This window comes from Ornithodoros turicata, chromosome 7 (genome assembly GCF_037126465.1).
Source record: "Ornithodoros turicata isolate Travis chromosome 7, ASM3712646v1, whole genome shotgun sequence".
In the NCBI taxonomy this organism is placed as follows: Eukaryota; Metazoa; Arthropoda; class Arachnida; order Ixodida; family Argasidae; genus Ornithodoros; species Ornithodoros turicata.
Window position 1 is genome coordinate 37,494,570 of NC_088207.1, and position 25,613 is coordinate 37,520,182.

Here is a 25,613-nt window from a genome sequence, read left to right on the forward strand (position 1 = left end):
GCAGTCCGAATAACGGGCTGAGGCGGCGTCCCGAAACGGAGCTGTCTGGGTTCCACACTGTTGCCTGCGCTTTATAGCGGAACCGCAGAGGGGAGGGGCCCCGAGTACGTCGATAAGAGGATGCCAGGAAAGGACGGTGCAATGCATCACCTATCTTCATTCTTCGTAAAAGCCTGCTGGGATGTAAAGAAGCCCCGAAGAGGACGAAAAGGAGCTTGTGGGCCGTATAATAGGGAAGGATGAACGAGGTGTCTTGTGGGTACTTTGCGGAACTCCGTGGGAGAGACGGTGACAGTTTGTGGTGGGCGGACTCATGAGTGGGAAACAGCGGTACGTGACGTCGTCGTATACTTTTGGGAACGTGGACAATCATCGTGACACGCGCCGTGGACAAGTGTCCTCTACCAGGATGATGGTGAGAGCTGTCCGGATAGCATCCCTCTGCTTCTATATGCATTTGGACCAGGGAAGGGTAACGGACGTATTTTCGTTACAGTTTCCATCTTCGTTACTGCTATATTTTCGTTTCCGTTATCCGTTTCTGATGCCAGCTTTTCAATTTCGTTTCCGATACTGTTTCCGGTAATGGAACGGCTGTTACAGAGCTGCGGGAGGATTCGTCCGACTCTGTCAGCACCCTGTTTTGCCCAAGTGCTGCTTCGGTGTACACGTACACACTACACAAGTAATTTTACGTTGTTGGGACGCGCATGCCTTTCAAGTTTTTTAAAGAAATGTAGGAACATGTCTTCAGTCACTCTGAGTCCAGCAACCCAAGATGGGCATAACCTTCATCCAATGTCGCATTCATAGGCGTATGCTCTCAGTAGTAAACAATACTGCCATAGCCACGGTGAAATGAAAAAGTAAAAAAGAAAAGAAAAGAAAAAATAGGCTGTCATCCTCGTGCCATGGTGGAGTAGAGTGCGTGGAGTCTATATTGTGTAAGTCTCATGTGTTGATGTCATGGAGTTATGAGGACTGGGACGAGCAGTGATTTCCCCAGATATTCACCGCTGGGGGGGGGGGGGGTATGCTTGGTGAAGGTTCCACTTGCGGAATTTTTCTTAGACACGGAAATAATCGTGGCACAATGCTGACATATCTGGACAGCTTTCCCGTTTTATTTGTACATGTTATTACGTTAGAACACAGTACATTAGAATACACAGATTCATTATGAACGGCATTTCAACATTAAGATGCATAATCACGCGACCGACAAAGAAAAAAGACTAGCGCCTTGTCTCACGAAGTTCAATGAATACCTAGCAACCAACGGTGAAAACCTTAGACGAAAAAAGCAGAATACCTCGCTTCATTGAGTTGGGCGCAAATGGTTCTTGATGATCCACATTGAGTTTGCGTGCCCGCACGCATTTTTGCTCGTATACGCGCGCACTATATGCATTGAACAGTCACTTTCAAATGATTTTGGACAAATGCATGGTACGATCATCTGCAGGTCTGTGGTCCTATACAGCCCAAGTTTGACAGTACAGGATGTAATTTGCTGCGCCGGACTCACTACCAGAACGTGTTGGTGACCAGTTGGTTGGGGTCACCTCAGAAATTTCGGGGGGGGGGGGGGGGTTGCAAAAATGCAGGGAGGGTGTACACAGGTAGGGAAATCCCTGGGGACGAGTAGGCAAGCGTGGGATACACCCTCGAGATCCAATATTGCGCTTTGTTTCCTGCTCTTGTGTAGTATTTAGACAATTACAGGGAATGGAGTCATCAAAATACAAAAATAAAATGAAAAGTCACTCAAATGTCATCGCACAACAGGAATAGCCATATTACCCGAATTCAATGCCGGACGATAATTTTCGTTTCTGTTTCCGGTAATGAAGGACCGTGGTATGCTTTTCCGTTTCCGTTATCGTTACCGTTTCCAATTTCGGTAATTCACCGTTTCTGTTTTCGTGAACATTACCGGCGTTACCCCTCCCTGATTTGAACAGCGAGTAGCACAAAAACTTGCATGACAAGCGCCTTTCAAAGTATGTGCAGAAACACACACACACACACACACACACAAAAAGATAGCAGTACGTTCTTCCCAGTCGAGCCGTTTTTCGTACTTGTATAGGATCCCGCGACCCAGGGAAAGGAGAACGTGTAGTTCGATCGTCTCCAATTTTTTAGGGTAACATAGTACACGCAATGCCGCAGTATATACCTTTCGTTTGTCGCATGACCTAAAACTAATAAGTAATACATGGTAACGCCGTTGTAGAAAAAGAGAGAACAAACAAACAAACAGGAACAATTAAACATACAAAATTAAACATACAGGAACTTTGGTTAAATAAATATGTATTAACGAAGAGGGAAGACGATGCCTGAAGCGAATGGGAACTGTAAATTTAATCACACTTCTCCCGAACTTTCTCAAACCCCATGACAAAAAGAAAAGAAAAAAAGATAGAAAGAATGCAAGGTGAAACAGGACGGAGTTCCCGCAAAATTCATGGCGTTGCCAGGGCAACCGCCTCCTTCTTCGTTGTACAAAACGTCTCGTTGCTGTGGACCAACAGGAGAGAGCGTGTCGCATCGTGGTTGCTTCAGCAACCATTCTTTCGACAATCCCACAATCAACTCCATCTCTGTTGAGTGTGGTGAAGACAGCCGCGTCGTCTGCTACGAATTTCCGCCATCTTGGCACCCACGCACAGCTCGCGATGTGTAGCTGCGCTCACAAAAGTGTAGCTGGACGCTTAGCTACACACTACACTTTGGAGTTGAGTAAATACATAGCAGAGGAGGTTTGAAAAAGTGGATGAAATGGGAACACGGCATTCATGCATGGTGATGGAGGGCGTAAAAATGGCGGCTTTCCGGCGCTCGCTTGTGCAAAGGGTAGCTCCACCCTAGTTCAATGTAGGGTGCCTGAACACCAGCTCCCTCTGTGGGAGCTACCATTTAGGATCCTGGATCACTTACCTTCCAGTCCCAGCGTGGAAGGCAATCATCTTAGGTGCTAGGCCATAGGGGTTATACTCGTGTTCAACTTAAGAAGGAAAAGAAATCTAGTCCGTACAACTACATACGCCGTTGGAGATAGAGAGACGCAATAGCACACCAGGGGAAATACTGCAGCGCCATCACGCAGCGTAGAATCATGTGGCCAGTCTAAACGGCCAATACGGAGGCAGAGTGCGTATGATGGATACATTATCTTGCGGAGGAGCGACCGTGACCTCTCTGTGTCCAGCCGTCCTATCTGCAGCGCAGTAATATTTTGAGAGCTGAAGTTGAACACGACTATAGTAAACTACTACGTCTGGCACCTTATAGCTGACGAACTTTCCACTGCTTCGCAACTCCATAACGCAATCCTACAAAACACTGATGTCATCCCGTGATTGGAACTTCGGAAGTTCCGCGAAATTCATAAAGGTGTACCCTTCGAGAGATCCTGCATTTATTTTTGGAGGACGAAACTTTAACCGGGGTTGACAGACACAGATCTGCTGGAAGCTCGTTACACTGAACACTCCCCACAGAAACTCTTACGATCGTCAACATTTTAAACATTTAAAAGAACATTCACCGAAATGCTCTGCAATGCGTATACGTATAGATATGCCTGGAGAGGATGATTCGTTCGTCAAAGCCAATTACGCCAACGACGGAAGTACGGGCCTTTCTTCCGCTCTCTTTTCACCCAGAAATCAGAGCCTAAATATATACGGTTCTGCTGACTGCTCCCGAAGCGAGCGGCTAATGACTGCGAGTGAGCAATCGCTCATATACGATAGGCTCTCTGATCCCCCGAAGGCACTGCGTGAAGCGCCGCGAAAGATCCCACACTTGCTGTCCTGTTTTACGTAACAATTCGCCCCATATTTGATTCGCAGTATTTGCAGCATTGGTGAGTGGGTAATGCGTTACTAGATTACGCTATGATTCGAGACCTCACATAGCAATCCTCGTTCATGAATGCAGCTGTGTTGCTTCGGTAATGTGTTTATCGATAATCAAAGACTAGCTAGAACCCGTGTTAGAGCCAATTACCGGTTACTGCTTTATGCACTTTTATGATTCGTCGAGGCAGTCATTCCCGAAACGATCATTCTCCCGAGCCAACGTTTCCACGCGACATGCAGCGAAAAGAGAGCTCGTGCGGCTCAACAGTTGGCAACGGGCTCTCTCGTTCAGTACGACGCTTGGCAGTTTTACTTGCATCATGGCCATTGGACGGCCTCTGGCATATAGTGCTGACGAGGGCGGAGCAAACGTGAGCTTGCGAAGCTAAGAAGTGGCCGAGGAACCCGCCCCAGATGTCAGGACAGCGATGATGTTTTGAGTTGACTATATGACTCTTATCACTCAGCCTTTCAGCCTCAGAACAGTTATTTTCTAACTGCCCTCCACCTCAGCATTCCTGGTGTCCAATACAATCCAAGTCGTGCTTTTTTCTTCTCGGCATGCCTCTGTGACGGGCGTTCGTCTTTTCTGCTATAATTGCGTATGCTTGTGTTCCTTTCTGTTCCGTAGGGAAGGTATATTGTATATTGTACCGTGTAAATCTTCTACTCGGACATGTGAGACCAACGTACGCAGCCTGTAGGAAATCGTTGGCAGCACGTTAGGGCTCCGAATTGATCATGTCGGCCCAGTTGGTTGTAGAGATGTCCCTCTTCGACATCTTGGCCTCTATAGACATTATGAGAGTTCTCTATGGCTCCAGCCGATCGTCGCAATGACTTTAAGAACAGAGACCCAGTGACTACAACTGGCTGGTCAGTGTGGCTGGCACTTTGCAAAGACTTCCTGTCGGTTAACCACGTCGAATACAGGCTCGCGCCGTGATAACGCTTATCACCATCCATCATTAACGCCTACTGGAGAAACTAATGATCACCCACACACAAGGAAGGGTGGGTGACCAAAAAGACCCGCAGTTCGGCTCTGCAAGAAATTTAATGAGACACGACGGCGAGACAGCGGTCTCTCTAGGGTGTTTTGATTCATCCTGTGGACTTCATCCACTGCTGTGTCTCTGTATACCGCAGTGTACATACACTCCGTCTGCGCTGCTTCCAAATTCAGCACCACCACGTCAGTCGTAAAGTCGCACGAACATTGTAAACATTGAAAACTACTGACCAAAGATATGTGAGTGCGGTCGGTCGACATCCTATAGATCCTTTGTTGTCTCACACTGACAAGATGTAGAGCAACAGTCATAATCTCACCCAGCTACAAATCGATAGTTGTCCGTTCTTATATGTCGGCCTGATATCTCGTCGACGGGTGACTGAATTGCGACGGAGGCCTCAACTGGCGTGTTGCACACAAGTATGATTTCGGATGTATGAACCCGGAACAAAGGAGGGAAGATTTGTTGCCTTATTGGCGCGTAGCGTTGCCTTATTGGCGCGTATCAGACACGGAAGCAACAAGCTGGAACACTCTGAGAACTGCATTCCAGCAATGCCATCAAGGAACACCGAAGCCTGTGTACTGTGTTCCATGTGTACGACGTCCAACATCAATGTCATAACTAGGGCCAGTTATGACTAGTTATGCTTAAATAAATAAATAAAAATAATTTATTCATAATATTATAATAATAATTTAATTAACTACCTAACTAATTATTTACACACATAACTAGAACCATAACTAGGAAATAGGCAGGTATTTAGGCCCTCAAAAATACAAAAAAAATAGGCAATAAAATGCAAAAATAGACATGTCTGCTACGTTCTTTGGCTGCCTCAGCATGCTCCACCAAGGAAAACTTGGCTTGGCAAACCATACAGGCTTTGACGTCTGGTACACGAATGCTGATGCGGCCTCGAACCACGCTATATTGAATAATACTTTTAGTTCTCCGCCCTCGAAGATCTCGAAAGGCCCAGAGACGCCAAATCTTTTGATCAAATATAAATGAATCCCTTCTACCAAACCGAGGTACTAAACAAAACCAAACGCAAAAAAAAAAAAAAAGAAAGAAAGAAAGGAACAAAACGCGCAAACATTTAGGCGTTTAGAGGCAAATGCATAAAAAAACCGTGCCCTAATCATTAACATCCATCATTACAATTACCTCGAGTCACAATTAACATGAACTCACTTATATCCCCACCCCCACCCCACCCCCTGCCAAATTCACGTCAACAGCATAATAAGGTTGCTGACGCAAATATAAACCTGGGACCGCAAAAAAGCCAAAAACGAAAGGACATATCACGCGTTAATCTAACTTTTTTTTTTTTTGAGTATTTACTCTCAAGCATTTCATCACCACAGTACAGGTGTTCCAGCCTCGGCATTACTTGATAAAAAATTATAAGAACGTCGGAATCAAATCGCTCGCATTTCCATATTCCGGCGTATTCTTGCATTCAATTTCCACGAAGCACGGCACGCCTGAGGCGTCAACTCAACTTTTTCTTCGCTGGTCACATAGGTACGAGCATGTATAAATATTCTCTTCGCTTCTCATCAAAGAAAGCAAACAAAAAGCATCGAGACCCAAGGCTAAAAATTTCCTTCGCACGCAGCGAAGAAGGGCCGGATTTGTTGTGGCACGAAAAGTCATTCCCTCTTCCGTTTAGTGTGTTGCGGCGCGATTGCTTCGCTGTTTGGGACTTTTCCCATCCTTCGCAAACATTGTAAATGGCCTAACAGGGAATAAATAAGACTACGTTTGTGATTGTCAGTCCTACGCGGCCATTCCGAGAATTACTATACATTCCGGTTAGTCCGTGCCGTTCAAGAAAATCTATCATAAAGCAGATGCGAAAGCAAGTAAATGCTACGTCAACATCATTCTGACTGTAACGAATGAACGGCAAACGACAAAACGGCAAACTCAGTTACGCTCAAAAAGAAATGTTTGAACGTGATTCTCCTTCTATATACCTCAACGTTTGATGACGACCTCCAACAGAGCCATTTTGACGAGGAAAGCACCGTTCGAAAAGGAAACCAAATATGCTTCCATTTTACTGCGCTGGTAACACGGCCCCATTCTATGCAAACTGACCATTCCCGAGACAAGTGAAACTATATAGCGCAACGTATTCGGCTTCACTAAGCTCATAACCTCCAAGTTATTTCGTCATGCCACGACGTGAGCCCACCACAAAAAAGAAAAAAAAAAAAAAAAAGGAAAAAAGAAAGGAGGGATAATGAAAAGCCAGCGTATAGTATCTGATAGCCAATTACGGCTGCTGGGCATCAAAAGGACAGAGCTATATGTTCCTCTCTAAACCCACCACGTCAAATGAAGATGTTTTGTCTTTATATAATCCTCAGTCACCATGCAGACGTCGCACTAAAAAGATTTTCTGTCCATGTCGCCAATCTGATGCGGGTGATCTTTTTTTGTGTGTGTTTTTTTACTCCATTTACATTTTTGTTATCCGAAAGATTCCGAGGTAATTAAGCGGGGAATTAAGCAAGCCCAGAAAGTACGTAACGAGGCACGGGCCGTATGTCGCTTAGTTTTCTTCATCTTAATGATGCCGTTCCGCTAGTAAAAGTCACAAAATAAATAAATAAAATAATGCAAAGTATAGTGAGCGCAAAGAACGGACCGAGAGCCAAGAAGAGGATTTGAATGTGGCGCTTTCTTATTACGTGTACCATGCTAGGATTCAATGAAACAATCCCCGATGTGTGTGTGTTTTCTTGTTCTTTTATTATTATTATTATTATTTTATTTACTTTTTGCTAGATCTGCTAGAAATATAATTAGTCTGAATATTAAATATTCACAACGTGATTGAAGCGCAAAATATTCCGTATCGCAATTTTTCTACTGAAAATTACCTCTAAGTGGACTTCGCAAAATAATTATTTCCGCGTTCATTTTTTTTAATGTAGAAATTACGTATTTGCGATCGTTTATATTCGTTTTGCCGTTACTGTTTGGCGCACGCTTAAATTAATTAATGTAATTAATTTTAGTTAAGTGATTAATTTTAATTCATTAATTAAAACACAGTCCAAACCAAAGTAAAGTCTACGCCCAAAATCTTGCGAACCTCTCCAGTGGAGTGAACCCCTAATTTTTTTTAAAACAAGAAACTCCAGTTTTTTTTTTGTTTTTTTTTTTAGTTTGATTTCCAACTGTTCGAAGTCCACCACTAGCTGTTCAGATCTGCGATACCAAAGCATGATGTATCTATTTCACGGAACTACAAGAAGTGGATACGTTGCTCAAAAGTGTCAGGAGACGAAAACAACGTAAACAACAAGAATCGGCCAAGGCTGACCATAATTAGGGACATAGCATATCTGACCGGGGATCGAACACCCGGGTTCGATTCTTGGCGCCAGCACCTCTTTTCCCTGAGTTGGTTAAATTTGGTTTGAATTCAGGAGACGAGTTCTGCTGAAGCAGCAGTTTCATAGCGTAGATGCTGTTGGGCACGAAACTGGCATCTGTTCTAAAAATTCTTCACGCGGAAAAACTCGCGGCCTCTCAATAGGAACAATAAACATTAACTAGAAATAAGAAAAAAAAACACTTTGCTTTCAGCTGACAACCTCTTCTTCACGAAGGAAGTAAAACAGCTGTGGCGGGAAAAGCCTCGAGACCAACATTGCAACTTTACCGCTGTCGTGTTTACTCTCTTCCTCTTTCTTTTCAAAACAAAAACAAAAAACACGCAAAGGCGGCGAATAGCAAACGAAGAGGAGCTAGAGGAGCGAAAATATATTCGCACTCGGCGCGGCTCCTATTTGTCGAAGTGACGTAAGTACTGGCAACCTCGATGCAAAGTATTAGACAGCCTGTGATTTCTAAGCGTTTGACGGATGAAAGCACTCGAGCTGTTGGTTGTTTAGAGTCAGAAAGATATGCACCCCGCAGAGGCGCGTCCGGCGGCTAGAAAACATACCGGCGAGTGGCAATTCGTCCTTGTCTTCGAAATTTGATGGACTCCGCTTCAATTCGACAACGCTGATTAAGTTACGTTAGATGTAATTTGCTCTAAAGGGGCGGTCTCATAGACCATGACTGGGGTCCCTGGTTTTCGAATTAATCCGAAACGATCCGAAAAATACACGGCATTAAAATTATTTAGTTACTTGAATCTGGAGTCTCAAGTATAGCCGATGACTCCGTAGGAAAAGCCACGCTCCGACGACGAGTTCATGGGGTTCGTGTCCTTTTACGTCGTGATAAACCTCGCATTACGGATTGCTAGCTCATGTTTGTACAAAGTGTACGTCAGAAATTCGGGACGTGCTTGGCGACGTGCCGGTGCTGTGCGCACAAGGCTCACAAAGGTTTGTAATTCATCGCCGGAATCCAGTGGACTACACTTTACAGAACACTGGAAGAAAAGAGCTGAGACAAATTTCTCGAAAGTTACTTGGTAATTCCGAATGAAACTTTCACTGCTGTGCAAACAAGGTGCTTTGTTTTTATCCATTACATATTTTTTTTAAAAATGCTGCGAGAGGAGCACTGAAGCCGTTTTGTTTTTTTGCGGGCGGGTTAAGCGGCCAGGGGAGCGTCCTGTAGGAAAAGAGCTTGTAACTACTGGATGAAGAAGTACCTAAAATTAATTAATTATCTTTAATTAGATGTTTACGCGAAAATGCAAGACAGCGGAATTGGAGCCGAAGCGACCATTATTTGAATTCGCCCTCTTTCTAAAAGTCCCCGAAACGAGCACGTACTTTGACATATATAAATTTCCAAACTTTGGTATGCAAATGAGGCGAAACTAGAACTACGCACTTCTCGAGCGCAAAAAGAGGGAAAGACTGTTCGCGTGTGTAAGAGTGTCACGTGTTTTGTAGCGATCGAGCAGATTGGCTAAGCAAATAAATGCTGGTGTGCCGGCTATAGACCGCTTTCCGGTCCAGATACGTCGAAGCGATGTCGTTTCTGAGCTCGAGAAGTGCGTAGTTCTAGTTTTGCCTCATTTGCATACCTAAGTTTGGCGAATTATATGTCAAAGTATATACGCGCTCGTTTCAGCATTTTTGAGAAACATGGTGGATTCAAATAATGGTTGCCTCCAATTGTGCTGCCATTGTGATGCTTCCGTATTTTGGCGAAAACAACCATCATTTAAAAAGTAATTTGTGAATTCTAGGCAATTAGCCGTCCAGTAGTTACACTCTCTTTCCCACAGGACGTCCGCCTGGCGGCGCAACCAGCCAGCCCGCAAAAATGGCATTAGTGCCGCCCTGACAGCTTAAAAAAAAAAACTGTCATGGGTAAAAAAAACGTCTTGTATAGTACTCGTGAATAAAATATCAATGACATCTCATGATCGTTCTATTACCGCCTTTTTGCGCCTTTTTGAAGTGCCACCAAGGGGATGAAACTCGCGAGTTCCTTTGCGGACTAAAGTGAGGCGCTGCGAGCTTTTCGCGTCATCGAACGACATGAAACGTCAAAATTTTTACGTCGAAGGGCGAGTTCTCAGCCGTCATCAGCCCATTGGCTCCTGCGGCCGCTCCCCCCGGTACGCGAGCGCTCATTGGTCGGTTTGAAATTATAAACTTTCCGTGGCGCGCATAAGCGGGTGGTGCCGTGTCGAACCTTACTTGTAGGGTTCTTCGTTTTCGGGTTAAACCCGATTTTTCACGATAGTCCCCCCCCCCCCCCCCGAACAAATTTTCAAGAATTCTTGTAAAACCCTATATCTACCCTAAATCCTTGCGGTCCTTCAACTTGTCGTTCTCGGTAAACCGTCGGAAGAGTAAACCATAATATCATACCACATCAACCACATATCATCAAAGAGAGAGTGCTATTTGTGACAACCTACTTGTCCTCCGTTTATGATCCCCTCCTGCAGGAGTTAAAGACCAGCTTTTGTGGAGCTCGGGCAAGTGTTTGCATACCGCGGTCATTCACTATCCCTGTTCCGAGCGGAAATATAAATATTATTGTTTCTCGTCCCAGTGCCACAGCAGTGGCTTGTTTCATATGCCTTTCGTTTCACCCGAAAATTCCCCGGTGACGTATCAAACAGAGATCATAGCGCCCGATTTCTCCCCGAATTCTCGCGTGTAAATAGCACCCGATTTTTCCCTCCCCAATTTGAAAAATCATAAAACCCGAAAACTAAGAACCCTACACGGTGACGTGTATCCTCACAGTACCATTACCATTACCATGGCGCCGTGTCGGCGGTGCCGGAGCAGCTCGCCGCAAAATTTCGAAATATGGTGGGTTTAGCCGGGACGCAAGCAAAGCATCGCATGGCCAACCTCTCTTTTCCCCATAAACAAACAAACAAACAAACATCTTTGCCTGTACCGCTTTGGATGGTTTTTACGGTCCTTCCTTTAACATGTTGTCGATACCGACCCTGAAAAACTCGGAGCCTCTTGGATACTTCTGCAAGTCAATTCAGTGATAGATAAGTGGAAGGCAGGTCTGCTTCGCTTGCTTGGTGCGACAACGATTCAAGAAGGACCAATACTGTGTTTTTCCGCTACCCACTCGATGACAGGTAGGTCAGTTCCTATTCCATTTTGCCGCTTAGCATAGCATAGCACCACACCTGTGGCATATACGCAGCATTTCGGTCGGTAGAATTTTTGGTTTTCACGTTTCTGATCCCTATTCTGGTCTTTCTTGCTCAGGTATCAACTAGGTATTGCTCAACTCATATCTGCTTCAGAAAAGAATCTGCATGGATACAGTAGAATGGATAAGCCACTCCGAGTGGCTGGAACATCATCTTTCGGCATAGTAGCTGCACAAAGTTCTTTGTGACGGGTCAACCAGACGCCTACACAAGCAGCAAAGGGATATGGACATGTTCTCTGTCATGCTGGATCTGTGAATGTGTGTGCCAATGCAGTCAATATAGTGTTGTTCTACTGTGAAATCTACCACGTGAGACATCAGCTATCAGTGAATGCGAGTTGCTTCGGCAATCGGCATATTACTCGAACTTCAGAAACAATGTTCATGCCATGTTCGTGTTTGGAGCAGCTACAGCAGACTGCATATATGTGATTTGGAAATACCTATCCCGAAAAATAAAGCGCCTTGTGTAACAGAAATAGCCAACGTTTCCGCGTTTTATTTATTTCACTCGATGCGAACGAAAATCCACAACCACCCAGAACCGCCAAAGCGCGGGGGAGAGAACAGATGAGAGAGGGAGAGCATCGCCGGCGTCACAGGTCACCCAGAAAAAAAAAAAAAAAAAAAAAAAAAGCAAAGCAGAAAGCTACTCAGCCCGCGTACGACGTTTTCTCGACGCGAGAACGTCGAGCGCTCGGCATTTTTACGTTCAGCTCCACGAACAATAGCAGTCGAGCGGGGACGCCGACATCTGAGGTGAACAGATCGGAGCGGCAAGCGCAGGAAGCGACGGGTGCGTTTTCTCATTCAGCCCGAGTAGCCAGGAGTTGGGTAACGACGTCAGAGCCTTTATCATCACGTGACTCCAGAGTAGCCACCTTTGACCGTAATTTTCGAACGGCTAGAGTTACTCTGCGCTGAAAATGGAGGACTGGCCTGACGGGCGAGACGATGTGGAAGTGGTGGCATACTGCCTGTTTAACAACTTACCGCACATGCGTGCACTCTAGCAGATTTTGAAAATGTTCGACAGTTTTTAACCAGTCCTACACTTCCAAATTGAACACCACCGAAATTGTCTGTCAACAGGACGGTTGGTAGCAGACGACGTATCGTCGTCTGCTATCTTGTGTGTGACGTCAGAACGACGGCTACCCTTCTTCAGAGCAGAGTAGAGAAGAGTTGCTACTCCTGGCTACTCTGGCTAATTTTCGCCGCAGAGTTATGACGTCATTTCCGCTAATCTGGCTACTCCGGCTATTTTTCGCCGACTGAGAGTAACTCGGAGTTGCCAGAGTTGAATAAGAAAACGCACCCGACATGTCCACCTTGACCAATCGCATGCCTGGCCGGAAATGGCCGTCTGCACAGCCGCTTAGCTGTGTAGGCATAGACGGTGTGGTCGCGAAGTACGCGCAAGTGGAAGACAGAATGAAGTGGACCAGGCAGAACAAATGCAGGCAGAAAAAAAAGCAGGCTGCAAATGAAAACAACTGGGGACCCGGGAGCGACAAAACGCATACCATCCCACTTGCTAGCCATTGTTCGATTGTCGTTTCCCTCTGGCCTAGATATCGCCTGCACCCAGTAGAGTGTTCTAAACGGTCTTCTTCAACCCTTCTACCGCAACAGCTGTCGCTTTTGGAGATGAGGCAGTTTTTTCTTTTTTAACAGCCCCAGCAATTTTTGCCGTTGGTCCATACTGGGAGACGCGGGAGCACAGCGGACGGAAGCGGAAGTACAAGCAAGAGATTTCCAGCAAGTGAAGTCTTAGTTACTTCTTAATTCTTCTTCTTAATTACAAGCAAGTGATATCTGTCGCGTATGTTATGCTAGGATATAATTGCACCTGCTGATGACGAGAAATGCCGCCAGTGGCCTCGAGTACAAACTTTGCGCCGGCTCCTAGGCTGCGCCGAGAAAACGCCGTTTGCGGGTGGGCCCGACGTTTCTCCATTGGGAGTGACGTCACGACCTCAAAGCTCGGCGTATCTGCGTCGAGAAAACCTGCGTTCACATGAGTTTTTCCCAACAATAGAAATATACTATATGTTCATCCTTCTGGTGTCATTACGCCCTGAATCTCGTGTTGTCAAAATTGTATCGAAATTATGCTATTGCAACCCATACGTGTCTCGAAATACAGTGTATACCTACCCTCTGTGTGACGCGAGAGCACCATAAAATTAATTTCTAGTTTTAAGAAATATGACGTCATATATAGGGTGCGCCATATGCCACGTGTCTGACAACGTTTCTCCTCGAAGGTCGATTTTTGTCGCCCCACCACAGATGCCGGCAGTCTTCCAACGTGGGGCGGAGAGCGGAGACCGGGAAGGTGCACGCGCAGTTGGCAGGAGACAAATTCATCGAAGCGCGTAATGTTCCTCGACGGCACTTATATACTTTGCGTACTGAGTCTTTATAGGGAGGTTCATTTATAAATAAGGTAGCTATCATTTTGTTAGTACTTAGTGGCAAACTTTACATGAATCCGAAGACTCGCGAAGATCGACACGTGCAACTTAACTTTGGCGCAGCCGTAGCAGCTTCATCAGGTCTCATCTTCGCAAGGCTTTGATCAAATTCTTCGATACAATTCTCAAAAATAATAATAATAAAGAAAGAAGAAAAAGTATAAATGAGTTCCAAGAAAGATAAAATTCTGCTTCAGCACGTGGGGTTTCAAAAAAAAAAAAAAAAAAAAGCACTTTCAAAAGCGCATCCACTCTTTACCCACGCAAATGTATTTTCCAACGCGTGGGTTTTGTGAGACATGTGAGGTATATATATTATCGCCCGAGACGCTTTCATCTTCTGGCAGACTGCGGTGGCGCAACGCTGGAAGGAAACCATTAGGATCGCTTCCGATTAAGCTCTCTGGAGAAGAATAAAGTCATCGCTGCTCTGGCGGATGATGCCCACAAGTTACGGAATATTACGCAAAATGAGCGAGGCAAGTTGAACAGAAATACGCCTCCACAATGGAATGGCAGTTGATGAGGACACCTTTCGCCGTGGCCATTATTGGCCGCAAAGCACGTGACGGCAACGATGCCTAGAAATTGCCCTCTAGTGGCAAAGCTGACGCAGCTTTTTGAGCGCCATAATAATACGAGTTCCCATTTTGTTAATTTCAGAAGTGAATAATTTAAAGACGGCGCTGCTATTGTTACGGTTAGACTGCTCCATATGTTGTGCCACAAGAACTGCTCAAGCCTGCCTATATAGCTACAAAAGTTCGTACCGATGGTAAACGTAGATGTACAGACAGATGATGATTATGATGATGATGCAGGTGTGGTGGCAAAGAACACACCAACAGCACGTCCCAACGATTCAATCAATCAATTCAATCAATTTTTTCTCCGTCGTGACTTCTTAGTACGCGAATTAAAGCCAGACCAGTCCTACGCATTTCTCACATGTTTTTTAACACTAAAAAGCGTGCAAAAGCGGCGTTTTTTTTATTGTTTGCTTGGACAAATCAGCACTTTTGTTTACGACGTCGAATCCACTGAAATATGCATTCTGAGTGCTTGGAAACACTTTATGAGAAAACCAATCTCAAACAGTCTAAACGTCTAAAACAGTGTTTTATTAAACAGAATATATACCCCTCAAGATGGCGTTTTGTTCAAAACGTAGCATTTGAAATTGTGTCTTTATGTGGAATATGCCATTCAGAAGAGCGTTTCAAAAGCTCCCCTACGGTGTAAAACCTACACCAAATTGGTGTGCGCATACAGGACAAGTCATTTAACCCCGAAAGGCGTGAAAATACAGTTTAGGAAACGATGTGCCTGTTTATGGCAGGTGTGAGGGGCAGCCATCGTCAGGCTATTGCGATGAATCCCTATCCCTGTTGCAAGAAGAATATACACTGCGTTCTTCTCTTTGCTACTAGATGCCAACGCTTTTTAAGTGTCCTTTTTTGCACGATGTAGTCTTATTGTTTTCGCTCGATGAATTGCAAGCTGTCTGAACGGCACTCGCAGGCCTCATCGTCTTATACGAGTTTCACACTGCCCTTTATTCTCTCGAAAAGAAAAATTCCACAGTGCGAGATAAAAGAAGCCGTTGCGTTAACTGCAATGTAAAAGGAACGAGATTAATCCGTTGCGTCGTTCGAGGCATAAAGTGCTGCTACGGACCAAATCTCCTGTCGTACGGGCAGCCCTCAATGACGATTGAGACCAATGACCATTGAATCGGGGCATTTATGAGGAGCGTTTGGTATTTCTTTGATCTTTTGCCGCTCTGAGATGGAGGCTCGGTCAACGCCACCTAGATACAGAAGGACTGCTTATTGCCTCCTCTCCCTTCTTCGCTACGTGGGCATATAAAGTCAGAATTCGTCTGCTACTGCGAATCGCCGCACTGCGAATTCAAGAACTCGAAAATGATTGCAGCTAACTTGGAACCTGTACACCTGAACATGTAGACAAAAAGTGCAACACGCTTTCCAGAAAACCAGTTTTGAGAGATATATGAGACCGTTTTGCGCTATATTTCCAAGTTTTTCCTTTTAGTACGCGGGGACGTTCAATCACTACTAGCAGACGACGGTTGTTCGTCTTCATGGCCACGACCGCTGAATGGTTCGTGATTGGCTACCGCCGTTGAAAACACGATCCTGATTGGCTGACTATTAATTGCTACGTCCCGCCGACGAGTAAGCAGGCTTTCTCTACCTACATTGGTGGTGTTGGCTCGGTGCGACGTCAGACACGTCATCGTTCTGCAAACTTGGCCGGAATGAAAGGCGATCCGCGTCGGCACGGGGGAGATTTCAAGATCCCGCTTTCAAGAGACTCCGCTCCATAATGGCGGCACTCGCCTTGGCGCCGCCCGTCGTGTGACGTAAGATGACGCTCTTTGAAACAGGCTGCTTCCAATGGCCAAGCTCTCCCAATAAACGGCTCTTCGGGAAGTTGACACGTTTCACGCTTAGCGCCACCAAGCGTGAAACGTGTCAATTTCCCGAAGAGCACTGGATTCAGTGCTCCCTGTCAGGTTGACGCGTTACACGGTTGGCGGCGTAACGTGCATTTTCAATGGTCATTGGTCTCAATATCACTGAAGACTGCCCGTGTGACAGGGGTATAAATCGACGTGTCCTCACACTGTATTCTCCCAAAATATTGTTTCTCAATGCAACGCGGAAGTATCATAAAATTAATTTATAGTTTTTTTAGAAGTATGACGTGATGGCAGTGGAGTAGTGTTTTTGGGAAAGAGAAACGAGGGTGAAATCCCCCCACCCCCCATGTAAGGTTCCCATAGAAACCCTCCCGAAATTTTTTCTGGCTACGCTGCTGTGTTATGAGGTGCCTAATCTACCAACGCGTCTGGCAACATTGCTCCTCGAAGGTGGGTTTCCGTCTCTTCTTCACCACAGCTGCTGGCAGTCTTCCCAAGTGAAACGGAGAGCGGAGACGTGCGCAGTTGCTAGATAACAGACGTTGTTGTAATTGTTTCTGCCACTGTCCTTATAGGATATGAAGCCCCTCGGTGTGGTCATCATTAGTGTCAAATCATTGCCGGCCGCCGGTGAAGGAGAATTCAAAGTGACGCGTAACTCCCAACACATTATTAGGACTAGCATATAGCAACGGACGTGCCGTGATGGCCTTCGAGCGCTTTATGTGCGTAGGACCTGAAAACCGCATTAACGCGGAGCCGTTTATTAGGAGAGTGTGGCCATTGGGAGGAGCCTGTCTCAAAGCACGTCATATGACGTCACACGGAGGACGGCGCCAAGGCCAGTGGCACCATTTTGGAGCGGAGGTACAGCCTTGAAATCCCCGTGCCGCCGCGGCTCACCTTTCTTTCCGGCGAAGTGGGCGGAGTGATGACTGCTCTGACGTCACGGCGGGTCCCCCATCTCCGGGTGGCAAAAGATCACAAAATGGCTATATATTATAATATATTAATAATTAATATTAATATATTAATAATTTGGGGTTTACGTCGCGAGACAACTGAGATAACAGAATGGCTAAACCCTCCCTATACACGTCTCTGACTAAACGGTAAGATCAGCGACGCCTTACGTATTTCAGCTCTTTGTATTCATGTGAAAGTTTCACGTAATCTGCAAAGTTCGTTATGATTTTTATAATAGCGTCTTATTAAGGAACTGCCCTATCCGCTCGCTTCTCGATTACAGCAAGAGCTGACATAATAATTAGGGGGATATTTATTCACGATTAAATAGCTCTTCTAAGAGTTCTCGGGTTTCGCGAGCTTAACAAATTGAAAACTTCACGGACGTTCTTAGATGTCGACGACAAAATAGAAGAAATGTAATGTAGTGAGCGAGGCAATCAGACTGTTCTTTCCGTTGCTGTTCGTTCCCGCTCCCAATCGATACGAGCACTGCTACTTCTTCAAGTACTGCTACAGGGCAATTAGGCGGAAAGCAAATATAGACGCCTATTTATTCGGGGCGAGCACGGCAGTACATTCAAGTACCCGGAAGTTTTCTTAATTACATCCTGAACAGTGTCAAGGCCAGAGTAAAGGAGCTTTTCGAACAAAATCGGTTGGAGGCTCTTGTTCTTTTTCCAATGCAGGTACGGAATATCTCGACTGAAAACGGCGCAGGCGTCACAAAAATGATTTTGAAACGTGAGGAGTGGTGTCTATGAGCAACAGCTTCTCAACGAGATAGAGAGGGAATACAGTGCGCAACCGCCTTGGCGAGGCACCCTCTCTTTTCTCTCTCGCACTCCTTCTGTCAAGGCAAAAACGAACGAAGAGCGAACCGAAGAACCAATGAAACGCGAGTGCGCAACGCCAGTTGGGTTGAAGCGGCCGTGTGAATTGCACGCTCGAGCCAGTGCAACTTTTTATGCACAAAAACAATCAGCTGTCGCTATAAAGCCGGTTCTTTATCAGACAGCGCCAAAGACGGCTGACGTGCTGACACACGACGTTCCAAATTCCGCTATCTTTTCGGCCTCCATAATTTATCTGGTATTCTTATTCGTACATCTCGCTATCACACTGTTTGGTTATGTGACTATCATAGTATGTCTTCCGTAGGGCTTGGGGAAAATTGTTGGCGGCATTACGGAACCAATAAATGCCACGGAATTTCGAAGCGTACGCGCGTACACAAAAAGAACGCTCAAAGAGGTATGCAATATACAAGGTGGTGCCGATATTGCCTCCTTTAATAATGGACACATACAGATTGAAGAGGGGTCTCTGAAGGAAGACTCGTCATATGCGGCGCACACCCGTGCAACACGGACGTTGCTGTCCGCGTCCACCTGTGGCACCGAAGAAGCTTCGTCGCACTTATCCGAGTCAGACGAAAAGCATACAGGGACATAATGGCCTGAACCCACGAGGGAATACTGCTCCTAAGTCGCTATGACCGGCCGCGACAGACGCCTACTTCTGCTGCTTCTCCATACCCGGTGACGTCATGCGGCGGCTTCGTGGGGGCGCACTGGGAAAGGAAAATTTTGGCCTCCTCCTCCCCCGACCTATGTTTCGGTTTAGATTAACTGATATTTCCACATAATACAGCGCGTAAGAGGGAAACCATGCATATAGCCGGTATTTGGGGGCAAATATGTACCAAAAGCGTCGTGCCACAATTTTTTTTCAAAGATCGTTCCGAAGTGTCCCTTTAAGTGTCATCTTTTTCTCATCGAACTGATGCTGCAGGTGCTGTCGGCGCTTAATGAGACGTGTGCTTAGCTTCAGATTTACGTTAAAAAAAAACGCACATAATTCTGCGATATAAAAAAAAATCTGGGATTGATTGGGCCCTTCGTTCACGTGAACAGACGACTTCAGTGTGCCTATCAAAGTGTTCCACAGTGAACGAGGACTGGCTGCTACCTTTCAGCAACCTTGGCGCGCCTATGGTGAGCTAGAAGGTTCTAGCTCACCATAGCGCGCCCACACCCGTTTCGGAGCCATAGTAACTTCCTCTCCACAGATGTTACGACCAGTCCTGCACGGCTGTCGACGTTGGTGGACCTCATAGAGTGATGGCTTTAATATACCGGTTAATACACACGTGTAGCGCAAGAGACCTGGAAGGCAAAGCAGATAGGCTTCGGTATGGTGCATTTCTTGCAGTCGCCTGTACACAAAATGGAACACAAAAATTTTGTCTCGCAACCGCGCGATTCGCCTGTCTGTGTGATGACACGCTGCTAAGAGTCCTCAGTAGCTCCGATAGTGCTTCGGGCACGTGCTATCGTCCTAACAGTGGCGCGTGCCTGAAGCACTATGTCGAAGCTACAGAGGATGGAGCTGAGGAATTTGCTCAACGTTCGTGCAAGCGGGCCAAGGCGTCCTTATAGGTAACTCCGCAGTGACGAAATATGTCTGAAAGAGTATGTGTCAAAATCCAGTGAAGGTTACGTCAGTGGAGCTGACACCCTATTATAGGAAGGGCACAGACGAGATGCCGTCACTTATCGCCAGAGGTCACCTGCTTCGGAGTCTGCTTCCACACTAACATAGTCGCCTATCTAGAAGGGTACAGGTCCTCGAAGGCCTTAGCTTCAACGTCTGTGACGATCAGAAGCACCTGTTATAGAACCGACTCGCTTGACGTTAAACTCGCAATACGTAGTCGTCGGGACTTATGGCTTGGCACAGGGGGACAACGACGAAGACAAAAAATCATCAAAACAGACATCTTACTTTCGTTAGAAACACCTAGGGAGCCTCAATACTAGCTCCCTCTGCATAGGGTGAAGACGACCGCGTCGTCTGCTACGCATTTCCGTCATATTGACTCCCATGCACAGCTCGCGATGCGCTCACAAAAGTGTAGCTATACGCTTAGCGACACACTACATTTTTGAGTTGAGCAAACACGTAGCACAGGAGGTTTGAAAAAGTTGGTGAAATCGGTGCAGAGCATTCGAGCATGGTAAGCGTGGGAGTCAATATGGAGGCTTTGCGACATTCGCTTCTCCAAAGGGTGACTCCAACCTACACGGAGGGAGCTATAGTATTCCAGGCACCCTAGCAACACGTTCTCTGAGGCGATCGTTCATGCAACGCGTGGGTTCGGTGACAAATTACAGCGATCGCACGGGTGCGGTAAAGGTGGGGAATAGCACTCGAAGGGACATCGTATATATATAGTAGCGTTCAGGGCGAGTTGAGCGGGAATTAGCGATGACGATACTGCATGCGAGCAAGCGTTCGAACGAGACTCTGTGATGGACCTCATCTTGTGGCTCTAATGGGCCTCAGGTAGGGACTGTAAGTATAACTAAGAGAAGCAAGGCAGAACGCTGTACGGCAAAGCGCATAGGCCATCAACTTAAGATCCAACTAAGAGCTGGAGTAGTTTTTCTCACTTAAGGTTCGACGTGCAGATCCCAGGTCCGTCCGGAGTCGTACTGAACGCCAATGCCCTTGAGGCTACTGACCCGGGGCCAGATCGAATTTCTGGACGTGCAGGTCGGCACTGGTGCGTCCTCCCAAAGCCTTGCGACAGGGCGGATACGGCCGGGAAAGAGATAGCCAACACAAACAAAGCCACACACTGTGCGCTATTCCGCTGTATATATTGTTTTTCCTCCAGCAGTGAACGATCACATAGTTCCAAACAGCCCCAAGGCAAGGACGACACTAGTAACGGCGGTGGCGAGGCATATCCTACAGGTGAAGAGCAACAATCGCTGCATTCCTGCACGTCTACAGCGACTACATTTCCGTCTGTCGTATAGAGCGCCTATACCGCGACGGAGGGGTCGGCGAGCCCTTCGTGTTTACTGTTTGTCTGACTTGCAAATTCCGCGAAGTGCTCGTCGCACTAACTGGCAAACACTCTCTTGAACCGCCACTGCACTGACCACTGCCCGAGCAAAGCGCCACTTCGTGACGCCATTTTTATTGATCCCAATTCCCGCCTCATGCACGTTTATCTCCCTTCACTCCACAGCGGGATGAAAGATGGATGGATGGAGCGACGTAAACTGGGAATAGAGTCCGGTCTTTTAACCGCCCCCTCTGTGTTGTCAAGTCTCTTCAAAAGGTGCCGATGTTCATTGGAGCGTAATCTCATTACAGATCGTCAGAGAGCGCGCGTAGCTTCAGCAGTGAAGTTAAAGCTTAAAATGTACCGACAGCCGTTGCATGTGTAACAAGGAAATCAAAACGGTCGTAGAAGCGGTGGAATATGTGGGGCGCTTGCGGTTCGCACCGTGGAGCACTTTAAAACTGTGGAGTTGACGTTGTAGAGCAGTGATGGGCAAAGTACGTACCTCAAAATTGTACGTAAAGTAAAGTACCAAGCACATGTTGTATTCTAAGTACAGTAGAAAGTACCCTACTACAAATGTACTTAAAGTAAAGTACAAAGTCATTGGCAAAATACTTTAAAGTAGTCATCAAGTACACTATCACAAGTTTAGATAGTATTGCTGCGGACGTTTCAACACTTGGTATAGTGATAAAACGTGAGGTAATCATGTTTCGACTGTTATCTTTCGAAACCTCTTATAGGGAGCATTTTTGCCAAGTGCCAAGTTAGAAAACATAGACCAAGCCCTGCGTTTGTATTGCCAATTGAGTACTTGAGTACTTCAAAGGAAAATACCGAAGAAAAGTACTTAAGGTACAGTACAAAGTACACAAATTGAAACATACCTTAAGTAAAGCACTGAGAAATGTACTTAAAGCAGCACTTGAGTACTTAGTACTTCAAGTACTTCCCATCACTGTTGTAGAGTGGTAGGCTCACGTTGTCTATGGGCAACTATGAGAAAGACGTCATCTGCCCGAGAATATTATGATTACGCGACAACTACTATCGACGTTATCAAGAACGTAGTTGCCAAAGTTCTCACTGAAAGAAACATTATGAAGGTAGCCCAGCGAAGGAAGACCCAGTGATCTGGTGAAAATAGAACAAGAACCTCAGGTCGAGAGGTGCCGATATTCAGAACAGAGACTGCCCTTCTACTGGGCAGTGTCCTCATCACTGACACTGTATTTAAAGGGTCGTGGGATGACGAGTTCAAGAAGAGTAGGGCATCGTGTATCAGCTCTTCCGTTGGAGGAAAAATACAACCATTGGCCCCTCGGACTAAGGTGTATACGTCCTTGGAGCGCTTCAGTCCGTTCGGAATGTCGGCGGCTACTCAATATTTGAGTCACGCATAGGTTCTTGTTTCGAAGAAAGCTTATTTCCAGCGTAGAAAACTCTTCACTCTAAACAGAACTTCGCCGCATAACACGTTCGAGAAAAACCAGCATCCGTAATGATATCACTCCATCTTCTGATTCGCTGAGGCGGGACGGGGAGCGTCCGCCATATTTGTTACTCTTTGCGCGTACCTAGGTAATGTGTTACAGAAAAGGGCTTTCGGCGGCATCACATTCTGAACGCAGGTTCAACTGGAGCGTGCTATGCGGTGAAGTTCCGTTTTTAGAGCGTATATTCGATACCCCTACGTTTAGAAGATAACATTATCGGCGGGTATCGCCAGACGGAATTCCACCCTACTTTCAAGGACGCACGTGCTGTACCAAGAAAACACGCGTGAGTCCCCGAACGACGGATCTTGAACGGAGCTCCATTAACGACCGACATTCAGTCGGGGCACATAAAATGGTGCGTAAAACGAACGACACTCTGTCAGGCTCTGTGCTCTCGAAGCGTATACGCAGGCCCACAGGACTCCTTGTATCACAACAGGCCTGAAAGCTTCACGATGCTATCATAGGCAACTTGAGACGAAGCTATAGTTTACTCGCTTACCGAAGTGGCGCTGGCTACATGGCCGAGAATGATGGCGGTGTCGTTGGATGACGATAAGTGTAAAATGTGATAATATGTCTAAGAGTGATCAAATGGCGGTTTATAGGACACCTTTCTGGAGAATGCAGTTCTAGCAACAACTAGATCTCTTGTGAATGTTGTCTGCCACGCATGCGGACAAAGTGTGAATTTCGCCGGCTCATGTCATGGCTCGAGGTGTGAATACCACCTGTACCCTACGTGTTTTCTACGGGAAAAACTCTGCACTTGCCGATAAATAGTGGACAACTTTTAACGACGCTGTTCTCGTTCTATCTCTTCTACACACTGAATGTACGTAACCGATTACTGTCTTTCCTTATAGTAGTTCATGTTTCGAGGGGCGTTATGGAAGTGCAGAGGTGCCAAAAATTTGAAGCACATTACAGATGTACCAAAAGATGAAGGCGAACTTTGGTCGTACTTTCAAAGTCAAAAACTCAATCTAGAATATCTGGAGACAATTGATGTTCTGAGGCTGGAACACACAGAAAGGACAAATACTTACAAAGCCTCAAGAACAGAGAGAGAGCGGGGATAAAAGAAAATACAGTTTTCGTGGAATGTTGCACGTGACGTCAATAAGCTTCTTGTGCTGCGAATTAAACTGTTAGTTGCGAGTTAGCAGTTGTACCGTCTTGCTGTGTGCCACTATGCCGCGTCGGTCGCTATCGACGTTGGTGAAACGGCACTTCAAGACTTTGTACTAAACATGAGCTCAACGTAAAGAATTCTCAACTGTAGCATAGCGACTGATGAAACAAAGGGAAGGCGCGATATCCGTTCGAAGGAACGCCGCAATTTGACATTTTCCAATAATTCGCCTGCTGGCGCGGGAAAGGGCAGTTCATGACAGGAAATTGCCTGTCACACATTGCTTGCTACGTATTGTTCATTTTCTTGCTCGAAAGGCAATTATCTCTGAAATGACGTCGTCTTGCAGTGACACATGTACGGGCACAAGCAGCACACCGCAATAAAAGGTTTTCATGCGCTTCTACATGTAGAAATGGAAGAGTTTCGGCAGATACACGTACCCACCGACGTGCGTGTATAAGAGCACCGACGCTTTCAAGATGTCGCCTGGAAATATTTTTTCTAAAACTTCCAAGGTGTACGAGGTGTAGGCTCAGGAAGTTTTCAACCTAGCGCATTTCCGCTTCGTCAATATCAAAATGCTTTTAGCATGAACTAGTTCCACGTACACGTGGAGCGAGTCGCTAAACCCGAACATACTCGTCGCCTTCTCAAAATCTTCAAAATGAAGTATCCTGTAATGATTAATTTTTTAGGAAGAATGGAGTTGCTCCGCGGGAAATTAAAGAACGTTTGAACAGTGTGTACGTGAACCCTTTTCCATTATATTTGGAACGGACGAGAACGGACGAAACTATTTCGTCTGCGGAGGGAGGATGTCAAAGGTGAGCCACGTGAAACACACGTGACCCACAACGCGCGCGAGAGCCCTCCGATCTGCGCACCCTCTAGAAATCCCCCACTCGCCTTCAAAGAGCGTGTAAGTGAACGAGGGAAGTTGACGTCTCTTTGTGACGTTCGCAGACCGGACCGGAGGGCCAATCACGTGACTTGTGGCGTGGCTCGGCTCGTAGCAGACGAATTTTCGGTGGCCAATGAGAGCAGCTATGCGCAGGTTTTATTCAAATGAATTTATTACGAAGCGTGCGCCTCCCCTCTGTGAAGCGAGAGGACACTGAAAGCAACACACTGCTGACATCATCCGGCATCCGGCAAGTGAGAATGCAGGTTTCGAAGCAGACGACAATGCTGGGTGACGTCACTGCTCTTTGCATTTCGGTTTCGGTTTGCTGTTGTCATCATTTACGAATCAATTACTCGCGCAACATGAATGCGAGTGTTGTATTCGGCACCGAGGGGGTGGTTCGTGTTCGGTATGATGCTCACCTAATTTTTTTTCGTTTCTTCGCGAAGTCTAGACGACGCGACGTAGGCATCACGACGTGTTTTCGACGGCCGTAGCTATGGAGACGAGACGCCACGAGCCACATGGGCAGCCACAGAAGGTCTTGTGTCTGCGACGAATGGATAAAGACGACGACATCTCGACTTTACGCGTCCACGTGGCGAAGGAGTGAGAGGATGCATTAAGCAGGAGGTCCTCCGGCGCGTTATCTGACGTCGCACAGCACCGCTGACATCACGCGAGGAGACCGGGCCGGGCCGATGGCTGCTTTCTCAGAATGTTTTCGTAAATGTCGCTGCGCAGTGACAACACGCCGCGTGCATGGTGGCCCTTTATAGACCGATTTATGAATG

At 46.3% G+C, this 25,613-nt stretch overlaps 1 protein-coding gene across 7 annotated transcripts in view; it reads right to left on the reverse strand.

Moving 5' to 3' along the window:
* Positions 1-25,613, reverse strand: part of LOC135400981 (cytochrome b5 reductase 4-like) — a 77,206-nt gene that overhangs the window by 21,617 nt on the left and 29,976 nt on the right. The window contains exon 1 of one of the 7 annotated variants that reach the window (XM_064633051.1): positions 20,872-21,071. The exons of the other annotated variants lie outside the window; for them this stretch is intronic. The gene's annotated coding sequence lies outside the window, so the exon portion shown is untranslated. Of the gene's footprint in view, positions 1-20,871; positions 21,072-25,613 lie in introns of those variants that run through there. 7 annotated transcript variants of the gene reach the window in all.